The sequence below is a fragment of the Ictidomys tridecemlineatus genome, chromosome 13 (assembly GCF_052094955.1).
Source record: "Ictidomys tridecemlineatus isolate mIctTri1 chromosome 13, mIctTri1.hap1, whole genome shotgun sequence".
Lineage (NCBI taxonomy): Eukaryota > Metazoa > Chordata > Mammalia > Rodentia > Sciuridae > Ictidomys > Ictidomys tridecemlineatus.
This window is the reverse complement of record NC_135489.1, coordinates 99,026,210-99,039,620: the sequence shown is the minus strand read 5'-3', so window position 1 is coordinate 99,039,620 and position 13,411 is coordinate 99,026,210. Positions and strand designations below refer to the sequence as shown.

Here is a 13,411-nt window from a genome sequence, read left to right as displayed (position 1 = left end):
CCAGAGGCTTCCGGCCTGGCCCTGGCAGCTGCCCACACCTGTGCTGCCTGTTGATTTTCTGCCCTACTGTGTGGCTTCTCTTAGCCCGGCCGAGCTACACCCTTGCAGCGTGACCCTGTCATAGCTAGAGTTCTGTTACCTCCTTTCCCAAATCCACCCAACTCATAGATTTCTCTTGCCAAACCACAGACAAGATGCACAGCTCCTTCCCCAGAAAACACTCATGACTTCCAAGCCAGACTTGACTGGCCACAGGCTGAGCTTATCGTGACATCAAACATGTCCTTGAAGTGCACAGGGGTTTTGAATGTGCAGCAGCGAGGGAGAGTAGGGTTTGGTGCATTTCAGAGCCAGGTAGGCAGTTGGCAGGCTGTGTTTGTGGAAATAGAAAGATGAACCCGTCTCCAGCAAGTTGGTGATCCCAGGGCACTGGGGCGCCCGCCAGCTTGCTGTAGAGATTGCAAAAGAGAAAGAGCACATCATTTCCAGTTCGCATCTGTAAATAACCACATGTTAAGCTTGGAGCTGACTCACAAAAACAAAGAAAATTTCAAGCGCTCTTGTAAGATCTGAGCTGAGATGAATCTTTGCACTCAGCATGGCTGCCCGCCAAAGCAGCGGTGCCGGTGAGCCCCACGGCAGGCCGCATTGGTTGCTGTGAGGAGTTCTCTACTCAGCAGGAAAATTAAAACCCAGCCTTTGTGTGGTCGGAGCTTCCTTCCTCCTTGATCCTCTTCCTGCCTCTTCCTGGGTCCACAAATGATCTCACCTGTGGAGCTGATGGTCCTGATACACCCCTGATTTTGTCATCTCCTGGCACAATGAGCCAACACCCACTGGAAGGTGAGAGCAAACCTATTTTCACTTCAACTGAGAAGCTGATACTGTTAAATATCACCTGTGACCACGGCTGGGTGTGGTGGGGGGCACCTGTGGTCTCAGCCACTTGGGGGGCTGAGGCAGGAGGACCACGTGAGCTCAGGAGTGCATGGCCAGCCTTGGCCACACGGATGGATCCTGTATCAAAAAATAGCAAATATCCAGCAGCTCAGGAGGCAGAGACAGGAGATGAGCCTCTGCAAAAGGTGAGGTGCTGAGTAACCCTGTCTCTAAATAAAATACAAAATAGGGCTGGGGAGGTGCCTTAGTGGTCGAGTGCTCCCGAATTCAGTCCCCAGTAGCCCCCCCAAAAGAACAATAATGAAAAATGGCCACTCATGGAATCAGCAACCTTTGGAGTTGCTATTCTAGAACTGTGTGTCACAATCAATCTTTGGGAAGATTGTGATTTTTCCCCCCAATCTGTCTTGGACCAGTGCTTTTGTTAAACACAACAGACAAGGATTACTAAGATGTGGTCACCCTCTTTGATGTTGCAAAATATCCAATTGCTATAAAACACTTCTCTCAATTTTCTTGTCACAGAGCAGAAATGGGCTGTTTGCAGGTGGCGTGGTCAGTGGCCCGGTCAGTTGCCCACACTGGGATAGGACTGGGTAGCCGTGCACAGAAATTTTCCATGCTTATTTCTATTTCAGACATGAACACTCTTTTTATTGTTCTTATTAAGCTCCAAGGCTGTCAAATTGACAGCCAGAAAGTCCTTCATCAGATCGTGCATCCTGATTTTCATCTCCTACTAACTGTGTGTGTGCGTGTGTGTGTGTATGTGTGTGTGTGTGTGTGTGTGTGTGTGTGTGTGTGTGTGTAAGTCGGTGTTGGTTCTTGGGTATGATGGAGAGCTTGGTATGTTCATATGATCCAAGTCCTGGAACTGATTTTGATTCTTGCAATAATATGCTGATTTTTTTTCTTTGTCTTTTTTTGTCAAGTTGTTGGAGATGGAACCCAGGGTCTCACACATGCTAGGCAAGTGCTCTGCCACTAAGCCACACCCCCAGCCCCCAACGCCCATTCTTAATCATTAGATGAAGAGGTTCTCACATCACTGTCGCAGATATTCTGAGAAGGAAGGTCCCTTCGCTCTGCGGTGGAAACCACATTAAGAGCCTCTGCCAAAATAGAAACTGCAGGGCCTACTTCAAAGAATTCCCATGCACACATTTATAAAGTTCTGCAGAGCACACAGTTAAAAGGAGCGTGGGACCGTTTTCCTCCTTGCTGCTTTTCTCTATCATTCTGCTCCGAACCCCTTCCCACCACATGCAGCTTCTCAAATGTTCTAGTCACTACGTTTGAATTTCTGTTCAGCCAATAATTTGGTTTTCTGTGTTCCCTCGCCCATATTTTTTTTTCTTAAAAAAAAAATAAGAGCAATGCATTACCAAATATGACAAGCTCCTAAAGTACACCATGGAATGCAGTTTAACGAGATTCAGTCACTGACATCCGCGAGCCGTTTCTGTGACGATGGAGCTGGCATAGACATCGAGACCCTCATGAGACCGTGAACTTGTTCATCTTAATGCTTTGACCAAGATCTCTCTTTTTCTCTGGTAATGTTCTGTAATGTCTTGGAGTGAGGTTAGGCCTGTCCCATAAAACACTGGGAGGTGTTCCCCCCTCTGTTTCCCGGAACAGTTTGCATACCATCAGTTTTATCATTTCTTTTAACATTTGATGAAAATCTTGCGAAACCATCTGGGCCCAGAGTTCCCTTGGGGGGGGGGGAGGTTTATGACAACAAGCCCGATTTCTTTCATGAATACAGGGCTCTTCAGATTTTCCTCTTCATCTCGTGTAAACTTTGGCCAATATACTTGTCAGGGGATTTCTTGATTTCATCCATTTGCCAAAATGATTGGCATCCAGTTACAAAATCACCTTGTGATTCTTTTAAGATCTGCGATCTCTGAAGCAATAACCAGTCTTTCATTGCAGATACTTGTGATTTGTCTTTTGTTTCCATTTCTCTTGGTTAGTTAGTTTTGAATTTATCTATTATCTTGTTTTTAAAACACTTGTCTTTTTTTTCTAATGTTTGTTTTCTGTTTTGTTGGTCTGTATTTTTCCATTTTGGTTTTCGTTTGTGTTTGGCCTCTTGAGGTGGAGTCTTAGGTTCTTGATCTAGACATTTCCTCTTTTCTACTGTAAGTCTCTGAAAGCGTGAATTTCCCTCCTCGTACTGCTCTACGTGATTCCCATGCATTTCTCTGTGTTTTGTTTCTGTTCTTAGTCAATTTGAAATAGTCTCTAAATTCTTTGCGATTGATGTTTTGAAACCTGGGTTATTTGGCAGCAGGCTGCTTTACTGTCCTACATGGGGGTGGGGGGAGTTCCTGGATACGTGATTGATTTCTAATTTAATTCTGTTGTGGTCAGAGAACCGATTTTGTGTGATTTCAGATATTTTTAAAAAGTTTGAGGAGTCATACTAAGACCCAGCCCATAATTTGTCTTTGTGAATTTTCTACGTGGACTTGGAAAGGAAGAGCAGTTAGATTCAGATGTGCGGTGCTGCTGCTCAGCTCCTGTGTCTCTGACACTTCTTCTAATTAATCGATATGTGGTTGAGAGAGAAGGGTTAAATCTCACTATGACTGAGGAATTGTTTCTTTCTCCAATAAACTAAACAAAGAACGAGATTTCTTCCACATGATAAATGGCATCTGTGAAAAACCTAGAGCCAACCTGGTACTTACTCTCGAAACATCAAGTACTTTCTACGATCAAGAAAAAGATAAAAGATAAGGATTCTCCCCCACACACACACTCTCTCTCTCTCATCACTTTTAGTCAACACCATTCTGAGAACCTCACTGGGGCAATAAAACAAGAAAAAGACGTAAAAGGGATAAATATTGGTGGGGAAAAAAGTAAAATTCTATTAGAACATGACACGATTGGTTCCATATAAAATCTCAAGACGCCTACAAAACCCGTAGTGTAAGAGACAACATTTGGCTTTTGGATTTTGGCATGGACTTACTTCACTTAGCATGATATTCTCTACCTCCGTCCATTCTCTCTGATAAATGGATGCTGATCCGAAACGGGAGGAGGGAGGCAGGGGAAAAAGTGGAGGAACTTTGGGCAGAGGGAAGGGAGGTTGGGGAGGGTGCCTGGGGCCAGGAAAGATGGTGGGATGAGATGGACATTATAACCCTAGATAATACACGTAAGACTGAACATAGGGTGTGATGCCACATTATGGGCAACCAGAGAAATGAAAAGCTGTGCTGCAGTTGTGTACAATGAATCAAAATGCATTTTGCTGTTATAAGTTGCAGGATATTAAAAAAAAAAACAAGAAAACAGTTGTGCTAGACATGGTGGTGCATGCCTGTAATCCCAGTGACTCAGGAGGTTGAGGCAGGAGGATCATGGGTTCAGAGCCAGCCTCAGCAACTTAGTAAGGCCCTGAGCAACTCAGCAAGACCCTGTCTCAAAAAATAAAAAAATAATAAAATAATAAAGGGCTGGGGATATGACTCAGTGGTTAAGCAACCCTGGGTTCAATCTCTAGTACCAAAACCAAAAACAAAGACAATTGCATAGGTACGTACTAGGAGGGAAGAATTGGAAAATGAAAAAATTTAAAACTCCACTTATAGCAACCTTAATAAAATATTTTAACATATATGTAAGAAATATGTAAGTCCTCTAGTCCTCTTCAAAGAAAATTACAGAGTATTGCTAAAGAGACACTTTAAAAGGCCTGAATCCATGAAGGGACAGCATCCAGATCTTATTTGGATTGGAAGCTAAATAACATTAAGACAGAAGAAATCCTTTCTCTTCAAACTGATCTATAGATTCAATGTAGTCCCAAGGAGAATACCAGCAAGGTTTTGTGTAGAAATTGAGAAGCTGATTCTAAAAGTTACTTGGAAATGCAAAGGACCTAGATTAGTCAAAGCACTTTATACAAAGTTGGAGGGCTGGCACTACTTCATTGCAAGCTTCCTACAAAGCTGCAGTGCTCAGGTGGCGTAATACTGCTCAAAGGACAGACGCACAATTCCCTGAGCACATCAGAGACAGGCGAATCAATGCCCATGGATTGAGATGTACATTCAATTCAATAAGGAAAGTCTTTGCAACAACTGAATAACTATATGTGGAGAAAATAAGCACCAGCCCTTATTTTGTTCATGTACAAACTTACTTATAACGATTGTATTATAAAACTCCTAGGAGCTGGGCATAGTAGCCCAGTGTGCTTCACATGCACAAGGCCCTGGGTTCAATCCCCAGCACAACAAGACAAAACAAAAATTACAACAACAACAACAAAAAACCTCCTAGAAATATGGGGAAAAAATCTTTGTGACCTTGAGTAGGCAAACTTTTTTTTTTTTTTTTTTTTTTACACACAGGATACAGAAAGCACAAACCATAAAAAATTGATAAATTGCATTTTATCAAAGATTTAAAACGTTTGCTCCTCAAAAGTTACCATGAGGTAAACAAAGGGCAAGTCAGAGAATAAGACAACATGTTAGCAATATTGGATCTGACATAGGATTCATAGCCATAATATATAAATAGCAATTAACATTAAAAAGGCAAATTATTTAAAAAGACATTTCATCAAAGAAGATGTGAATGGCCAAAGTTAAATAAAAAAAACACATGAAAAGATTTTCAACATCATTATTTTTCCTGGGTAAAGCAAATCAAATTGCAATGAAACATCCTTACACAGTCACTGGATGAAAATCATGAACCAACAATACCGAATCAGTCTTGGTGGGATTGTAAGGGATACAAAAACTTCAGAAAATTATTGAACAGATTCTTAAAGTTGAGCATAAACTTGTTAGATGATCCAGTTTCTACACTTCTAGGTATTTGTGTGTGTGTCCACACAAAGACCTATATATAGGGAATGGTTTGTTTGGTTCCAGGGATTAAACTCAGGGGCACTTAACCACTGAGCCACATACGTCGTCTCTTTTTTGTATTTTATTTAGACATCGGGTCTTACTGAGTTGCTTAGTGCCTCACTAAGTTGCTGAAACTGGCTTTGAACTCAATCCTCTTGAGCTGCTGGGATTATAGGCATGCACCACCTAGCTATAGTGAATGTTTTTGCACAACACCTCCAAATAGGAAAATCCCTAATGTCTCTCCACAGGTGAGTGGAGAGACATTAGGGATAATTACTCTCTAGTATGTCCACTACAGAAGAATACCAGGCAGCAATAAAAAGAAATGAGCTATTGACACTCCTTCTGCAGAAAGGAATCTCAGAATGTACAATTTCACACCGCAAAAACAGAAGGAAGATGTTCTTGTGACCTATTGGAAATAATGTATGACTCACCATTTCAAGCGGAAGACAATTCCTAAGAGTTTAACAAAAAAGGTTTATTCTTTCCGTAAAGACTTATCTTCTTTCGAATTGGACTGTCACACGTTGGATTTGCTCAAAATGGTACAAATCAATTCATGTCTGACATTTTCATTGAGTGTATGTGGAAGTGTTGGCATTAAGTCACCGCTAGCTTTTTTTGGTGAACTTTGTCCTCCAGGAAATTGGTGCTAGAGGATGAAAATGAGGCTAAATCTTGATAAATCATTTTTCTACGAAGCATCATCTTAGTTTGTGGCAGAAGTGAAAGATTATGATTTTTTGATGTCTCTGTGAAGATGAGTATTTTTTTAAAGAGAGAGAGAAGAGAGAGAGAATTTTTAATATTTATTTTTCAGTTTTCTTTGGACACAACATCTTTATTTTATTTTATGTGGTGCTGAGGATCGAACCCAGCGCCCCGCGCATGCCAGGCGAGCGTGCTACCACTTGAGCCACATCCCCAGCCCAAGATGAGTGTTTTTAAGAGAACAGAAAATAATGTATCTAGATGTTCTTCTTCTTCTTTATGACTAGTGTATTCTAGAGGCAATGCAGATTAAACTTGGGTTTTCAGTTTGGTTTGCTTATTTGAGAGACCCGGGCTGGGGCTGGGGCTGGGGCTCAGTGGTAGAGCACTTGTCTAGCACGTATAAGTAAATAAATAAAAGTCAATCAACAACTAAGAGAGAGAGAGAGAGAGAGAGAGAGAGAGAGAGAGAGAGAGAGAGAGAGAGACCCTTATGTTTTCTTGACCCCTCTTCATAAATCCTGCTGAGTGGGAAATTGATCTTGGATTCTTTCCGATTATGCAATTAAAGATCACCCACTTTAGTTGTTGGATGGTGCTTGCATTCACGTTGGGCAGTCACCCAAGGCACCCATTTCCAGCTCCAAGCAGGTGACATCCTAAGGTGCCCCCACCCACCCATCCCCACACGGTGCAGCTTCCCCTGCCGGAACTGAGGGCCTCCTCCTGTGACTCCCAGGATGATCCCTTTGAAGGAGGGAACTTTGCAGATGATTAAGGTCATTCACCAGTTGACTTAAAAATGGGGAGATTATCTGGATGAGACCAACTCATCATCAGTCCTTTGAAAGCCAAGTTTTCTTTGGCTGATAGCAGGAAGGGAAATTAGAGAGAGTGACAGTGGATCTCTGTGGCTGGCTTTGAGATGAGGAGGCTGTGGGACAAGGACGTGGGTGAGAGAGCTGAGGGAGAACACCCAGGCCCACAGCCAGCAGGACATGGGGACTCCAGAAGTGGCAAGGATCTGAATATAGCTGCATTTGTTTTTCCCCCTGAGCTTCTAGACAACAGAGCTGGACTCTGACCTTCTGCAACTTTGAGCAGAGAACCTAGTTGGGCCGGCTTGGGCTTCTGCCGTTCAGAACTGGGAGATAATAAATGGGCGTTGTTTTAAGCTGTAAAGTTTGTTAGGCAGTCCTAGAAATTTATTATCTGTTATGCAATAATGGAAAACGAATACACAGCTATCGTGCAATCTCAGCAATAAACCACTTGATTTGTTCCCACTTTTATTGCTGTTTCCTGGAATAATGAATGCCATTCATTTTTTTTAAAAAAAATTTATTTTTTTAGTTATGGACCCAAGTATTTTGTCTGTTTTCTAAACCTTGGTCAGAATTCAGGCAAACTGCGGCCCACCTTCTTGGGCTGGCTTCTGTTCGCTCTTGCCACTCAGTGTGTGATCCGTGGACCAGCACCATGAGCAACACTAGGGAGCTTGTTAGAGACTCAGAATCCTGGGCCTTCCCCAGGGCTCCTGATGCATGAGCTACCTCTTACATCCCGCCCGTGATGTGGGTGCTCATTACAGTTTGAGAAGTGTCACTGTCACCCTCAAACGGCAGAGTATGCTTTTATGGAGTTTAAACCCCCCAAAAGCACCACCCGTTAGCCCAGACTGGTGCTCGACTGCTCCGCTCCCAGGCAGAGGGCTTCTTCCGTTCCAGAGTCCAGATCTGGCCGATTGTCGGGGGACTTGGACTCTGATTCTTCTTCCTCTGAGTCTCTGAACCTCCTCTAGGTTCCATGCCTGCACTTGAGGGGTCACATTTCCCCAGCCACATGGGACCTGGCTGCCCCAGCTGCCCTGTCCTTCCTATTGGGGAACTGAAGGCCACCCCCACCCTGATTGTGTGTCGTTAAGAAATGCCTTGAAACAAAGGCGTGTGACCCTGTCCCCAACTGTGCCAGTCCTCATCATATATCAGAGGCTCTGGGAGCGTCCTGCAGCCCTCGGAGAGGGTGTGGGTGACAGTGTGGGCAACTTCTTCCACCACACGCTGCAGCTAGTGCAGGGGTTGAGCCGGCCTGTCGTGTCCTCTGGTAGGAGCCCGCCTTGGCTGATGTCTTCGCCTCTCTCCTGTCTCTCCTCCTGACCTCTTCCCAGGGAGACAGAGTCTCTCTCACCTCTGGGCCCTCACTGGGGCTTCCGCTTCCTGGGTCACCCCTCTCATCTCACCTCCTCCCTTACTTTTGTTCAACCCACAGACACCCGAGGTTCTGATTCCTTCAAGAACCCTTCCTTTGAATTTTCCCCTCCCAGCGTCTCAGTGAGGGGCCAGCCATTGTAGCATAAAACCACTCCAGATTCAGGGCTTCAAACCGCCATTTAGCTTTGCTCCCAGCTCCACGGGTCAGGAATGCAGGAAGAGCTTAGCTGGGGGCTCTTTTCTCGGGGTCTCCTCTGTAGATTCAGTGAGGGGTCCAGTTGGGGCAATGGTCAGTTTGGGGTTTGACTGGGCTGATCATCCGAGATGGTGGCTGGGAGCTCAGGAGGCACTTTGGTTGGAACACCTACCCTGGGCCTCTTCTCAGCCTGTCTGGGTTGGAATGTGTCCCCCAGAAGTTCACGGGTTGGAAACGTAATCCTCAGATTCCTCTGTTGATGGTATTTGGAGGTGTGGTCTTTGGGAGGTAATTAGGGTCGGATGAGGTCGTGAGGATGGGTCCCATGATGCCTGAGTGGTAGCTCTAGAGAGACCGGAGCTGACCCTGGCTCCTCGTCATGTGGTGCTCCCTGCCAGGACGTGATAGAGCAAGGAGGCCCTGACCCAACGCTGGCTCAGACTCTTGGGCTTCCCAGCCTCCAGAAGCGTAAACCCAATGAACTTCTGCTCTTTATGAACTGGTCTCCTAACAACAGATAGCAGCAGAAAATGCACTAAGATAACAGGAGTCCCCCAAAGCAGAGGCCTCCAAGCTTTCTGTGGTCTTGCCTGAGATCTTCTGCCAGTCTCGTGCTCCACGTCTCCATTGGTGAAATGGGTCACGTAAGTCAGCCCAGATTCCAGAGGAGGGGACCTGGGCCCCTTTAGTGGCAGGAACAGCTTCCTCGGTTGCACTTGACCATGGGCCTCCCGATCGCAGCTCCCTCCAGAGGCACCCCGTCTTCCTGCAGGGTGGGGGTCTCTAGTCACATGGGTTCTCCAGCCCCGTCCACACCCATCTGTAGACTGATGAAATGAATCAAAACAAAATTCAGCAAAACTGGGGGAGAGACAACCGTGGAAATGTACAGAAGCCACCTCGATAGGATGTGTGTGTGTTGTGTGCGTCGCTGGACTTAAAGCACAGGGGGAGTTAGTCAGTCTGGTCTGTCCCAGGGTGTGTGTCCACTGTGGACCTGAACTCTTGATTTAGAGAGCCTCTGCACTCTTCTTCTTCTTCTTCTTCCTTCTTCCTTCTTCCTCCTTCTTCTTCCTTCTTCTTCCTTCTTCTTCTTCCTTCTTCTTCCTTCTTCTTTCTTCTTCTTCCTTCTTCTTCCTCCTTCTTCCTTCCTCTTTCTTCTTCTTCCTTCTTCTTTCTTCTTCTTCCTTCTTTCTTCTTCTTCCTTCTTCTTTCTTCTTCCTTCTTCCTTCTTCTTTCTTCTTCTTCCTTCTTCTTCCTCCTTCTTCCTTCTTCTTTCTTCTTCTTCCTTCTTCTTTCTTCTTCTTCCTTCTTTCTTCTTCTTCCTTCTTCTTTCTTCTTCTTCCTTCTTTCTTCTTCTTCCTTCTTCTTTCTTCTTCCTTCTTCTTTCTTCTTCCTTCTTTTTCTTCCTTCTTCTTCTTTCTTCTTCTTCTTTCTTCTTCTTCTTCTTTCTTCTTTCTCCTTCTTCTTCCAGGATTTGAACTCAGGGGTGCTTGGCCTCAGAGGCATATCCCCAACCCCTTTTATTTATTTATTTTTAATTTTGAAACAGGGTCTCACTAAGTTATCTTGAGGCTGCCTTTGAACATGGGATCCTCCTGCCTCAGCCTCCCCAGCCGCTGGGATTGCAGGCGTGTGCTAACTGTGTCTGGCTGTAAATGCTTCTTAAGGGAACAGTTTGTTGTGGTGACCTGTCTCAGAAGGACTTTAGCCTGGATGCCAGGTAGGCGCAGGGGCATAGGGGCACATCCCACACCTTTCTAACATGAAGGAACGGGTTTTCTCTGCTGGTCTTCCTGGGAGAAGATTCCCCGAGCTCCTAGTAGTGCCTACTCCAGCCCCTGACAATACCAGTTACCAGAAGGGCCTCCCAAGCCCTCTATCAAGGGCCTCTCTGAAGCCAGAGTTGCGCTGAGCTGGTGTTAGGAAAACAGCTCTCTCACCAGTACTCAGGCAAAATGAGCTTCTGCAATCCCCTGTTAAACTCTAGTTTGCAGAAATTTATTTACAGCAAAATGCTGGTTTACCCACAAACATCCTGCTGGGCTAAATATATCGCCTGCTCCTAGAACACGGCCTGTGGTTATCGAGTGTGGGTTTTGCCTTCCTTTCTGCACACTGCCACTCTATGTCCTGCTTTCCCTTCTGTGGTCATCGGGCATTAGGGGGATGGGGACCTCAGGCACAGTCTCTTCTAACACAGGCATCTCAGAGCACAAGCCCTGCACCATTCAGACCTGTGACAGGTCTGGGACCAGGAAGGAGGATGGGGGTGCAGGAACAGGGCCTGCGGGAGTCAGGTTTTGTCCACTGCGGGGCACCCATTTTTTTTTTAATCCAACTCACCTGAGATGGCTTTTTAGGTGAACGTTGCCCTGCTGGGTCTGTGACCAATGGAAGGACTTGGAGATGCTCATATCTGAAGGGACAGCCCTGCCTCCCACCACATGCCCAGGTGCAAAGCAATGGCTGCTGGGGACAGTGAGTGCATCCAGGAAGTGGCCAGGAGAGACACAGGGCCCTGCAGGCAAGGGAGGAAAGGGGAAGAAATCACATCCCACGCTGTTTCTGTGGGACCAGGGAGCTGTAGAGAGCAGAGACGTGCTTAGGTCATGCCGGTGAGCGCCCCGGCCCAGAGCTCAACTCTAGGAATCTCCAAGGAGAAGGAATTGCTCCCCCTCCCCTCCCCTCCCCCTCTCCTCCCCCTCCCCCTCCCCTCCCCTCCCCCTCTCCTCCCCCTCCCCCTCCCCCTCTCCTTCCCCTCCCCCTCTCCTTCCCCTCCCCCTCTCCTTCCCCTCCCCCTCTCCCTCCCCTCCCCCTCTCCTTCCCCTCCCCCTCCCCTCTCCTCCCCCTCCCCTCCCCCTCTCCCTCCCCTCCCCTCCCCCTCCCCTCCCCTCCCCCTCCCCCTCCTTTTCTTTTTCTGTACTGGGGTTGGAGCCCAGGGGTGTCCTAGCACTGAGCCACATCCACAGCCCTTTTATTCTGAGACAGGGTCTTGCTGTGTTGACCAGGCTGCTGTCGAGCCTGCGTCACCCTCCTCAGTCTCTGGGGTCACAGGTGTGCGTCACCATGATGAGTTCTCTTTCTCTCCCCCTCCTTCTCTCCCTTCTCTCTCTCTCTCTCTCTCTGTGTCTCTTCCATATAGAGAAATGGGGCACGAGAAATGTTGGCCTGAGGTGAGAAGAACATTGGCCTGAGGTGAGAGGCCTCTGGCCCCCCCAGTCAGGGTGAGCGTGGTGGCGTCTGGGGCCACGGGTTGCTCTTCCTAATGCTCCAGATGAGTCACCTTGACACACACGTGCCATCGCTCAGAGCCCCGTGTCTCACCTGTGTAACGGGGTCTCTGTGCATCCACATAGGGTTTTACGAGGGTTAAACTGTCATGTTATACATAAAGCCTGCAACACAGGGCCCCACAGAGTGAGCGCTCAGTAAGAGCAGTTGGTGTCTTTTATTCTGTGGTTTTGTGACAAATAGCATTAACGAAGCATCTACCTGTCAGTAGAAAGTTCACAGCCGCCGCCGACCGGGTCTTCCCCACCAACGCTTTCCCAGCTTTCACTCACCTGTTATGAACCCGCACAGGAAGCCGGCCTGTGGGCCATCTCACATGGACTGAGCAGGACTGTGGCTGCTGTTCATCTCCTGGCCCCATAAATACCAAACAGCCTTCCAGAACCGTGGGCCTTGAGAGTCCTGCTCAGATCCAGGCCAAGTCTTGGAGTTGTCTTGGATCTGAATCCTCCTTGGCCTCGATATCAAATGACTGTTTAAGAAGAGTTAATCGCACAGAGAGTATCTCCTTATTTGAGCTTTTACTTTCTGCAGTTTTAGTTAACCAAGGCTGTCTGTGATCTGAAAATATTAAAAAGAAAATTTCAGAAATAAACAATTCTCAACTTGTGTTTTTTTTTTTTTTTTTTTTTTTTGGAGATGGGGTCTTACTATGCTGACCAGGCTGGACTTGAAATCCCAGGCCCAAGAGATCCTCCCACCTTGGTCTCCTGAAGCACAAGTCAGTGTACCCAACTCCAATTTGTAAGTTTTAAAGGGCACACTCTTCTGAGTGTTCTGATGAAATCTCATACCATTCTGCTCCCTGCCACCTGAAACATGAACCAGCCCTTTGGTCAGTGTATCCACACTGTATACCTTACCCACCCATTAGTCACTCAGCAGTTTATCATATGGACTATTGTGGTTGTAATGCTTTTATTCTAGTCACCCTATTTTATTTCATAATGGCCCTCAAGCACAAAAATAATGAGGCTGATAATTCAGATATGTATGCCAAAAAGAAGCCATAAAATACCCCTTATAAGTGAAAAGGTGGAAAGTTCTTGACTTAATAAAGAAAAAAAAATCATATGTTACATTTTCTAACATCTGTGCTAAGAAGGAATGAGTGAAATGTTGAGGAAGGGAAAAGATATTCATGCTGATTTTGCTGTCACATCTCAAAGTGCAAAGGCAAGGCCAGAGTGTGTGACTGCTTTGTT

General features: G+C 46.1%; 1 long non-coding RNA gene across 1 annotated transcript in view; it reads left to right on the top strand.

The window, feature by feature from the left end:
* The first annotated feature begins 328 nt into the window (after nt 1-328).
* Nucleotides 329-13,411, top strand: part of LOC144370071 (uncharacterized) — a 29,616-nt gene continuing 16,533 nt past the window's right edge. The window contains exon 1 of the long non-coding RNA XR_013430007.1: nt 329-843. This is a non-coding gene — a long non-coding RNA (uncharacterized LOC144370071). The remainder of the gene's footprint in view (nt 844-13,411) is intronic.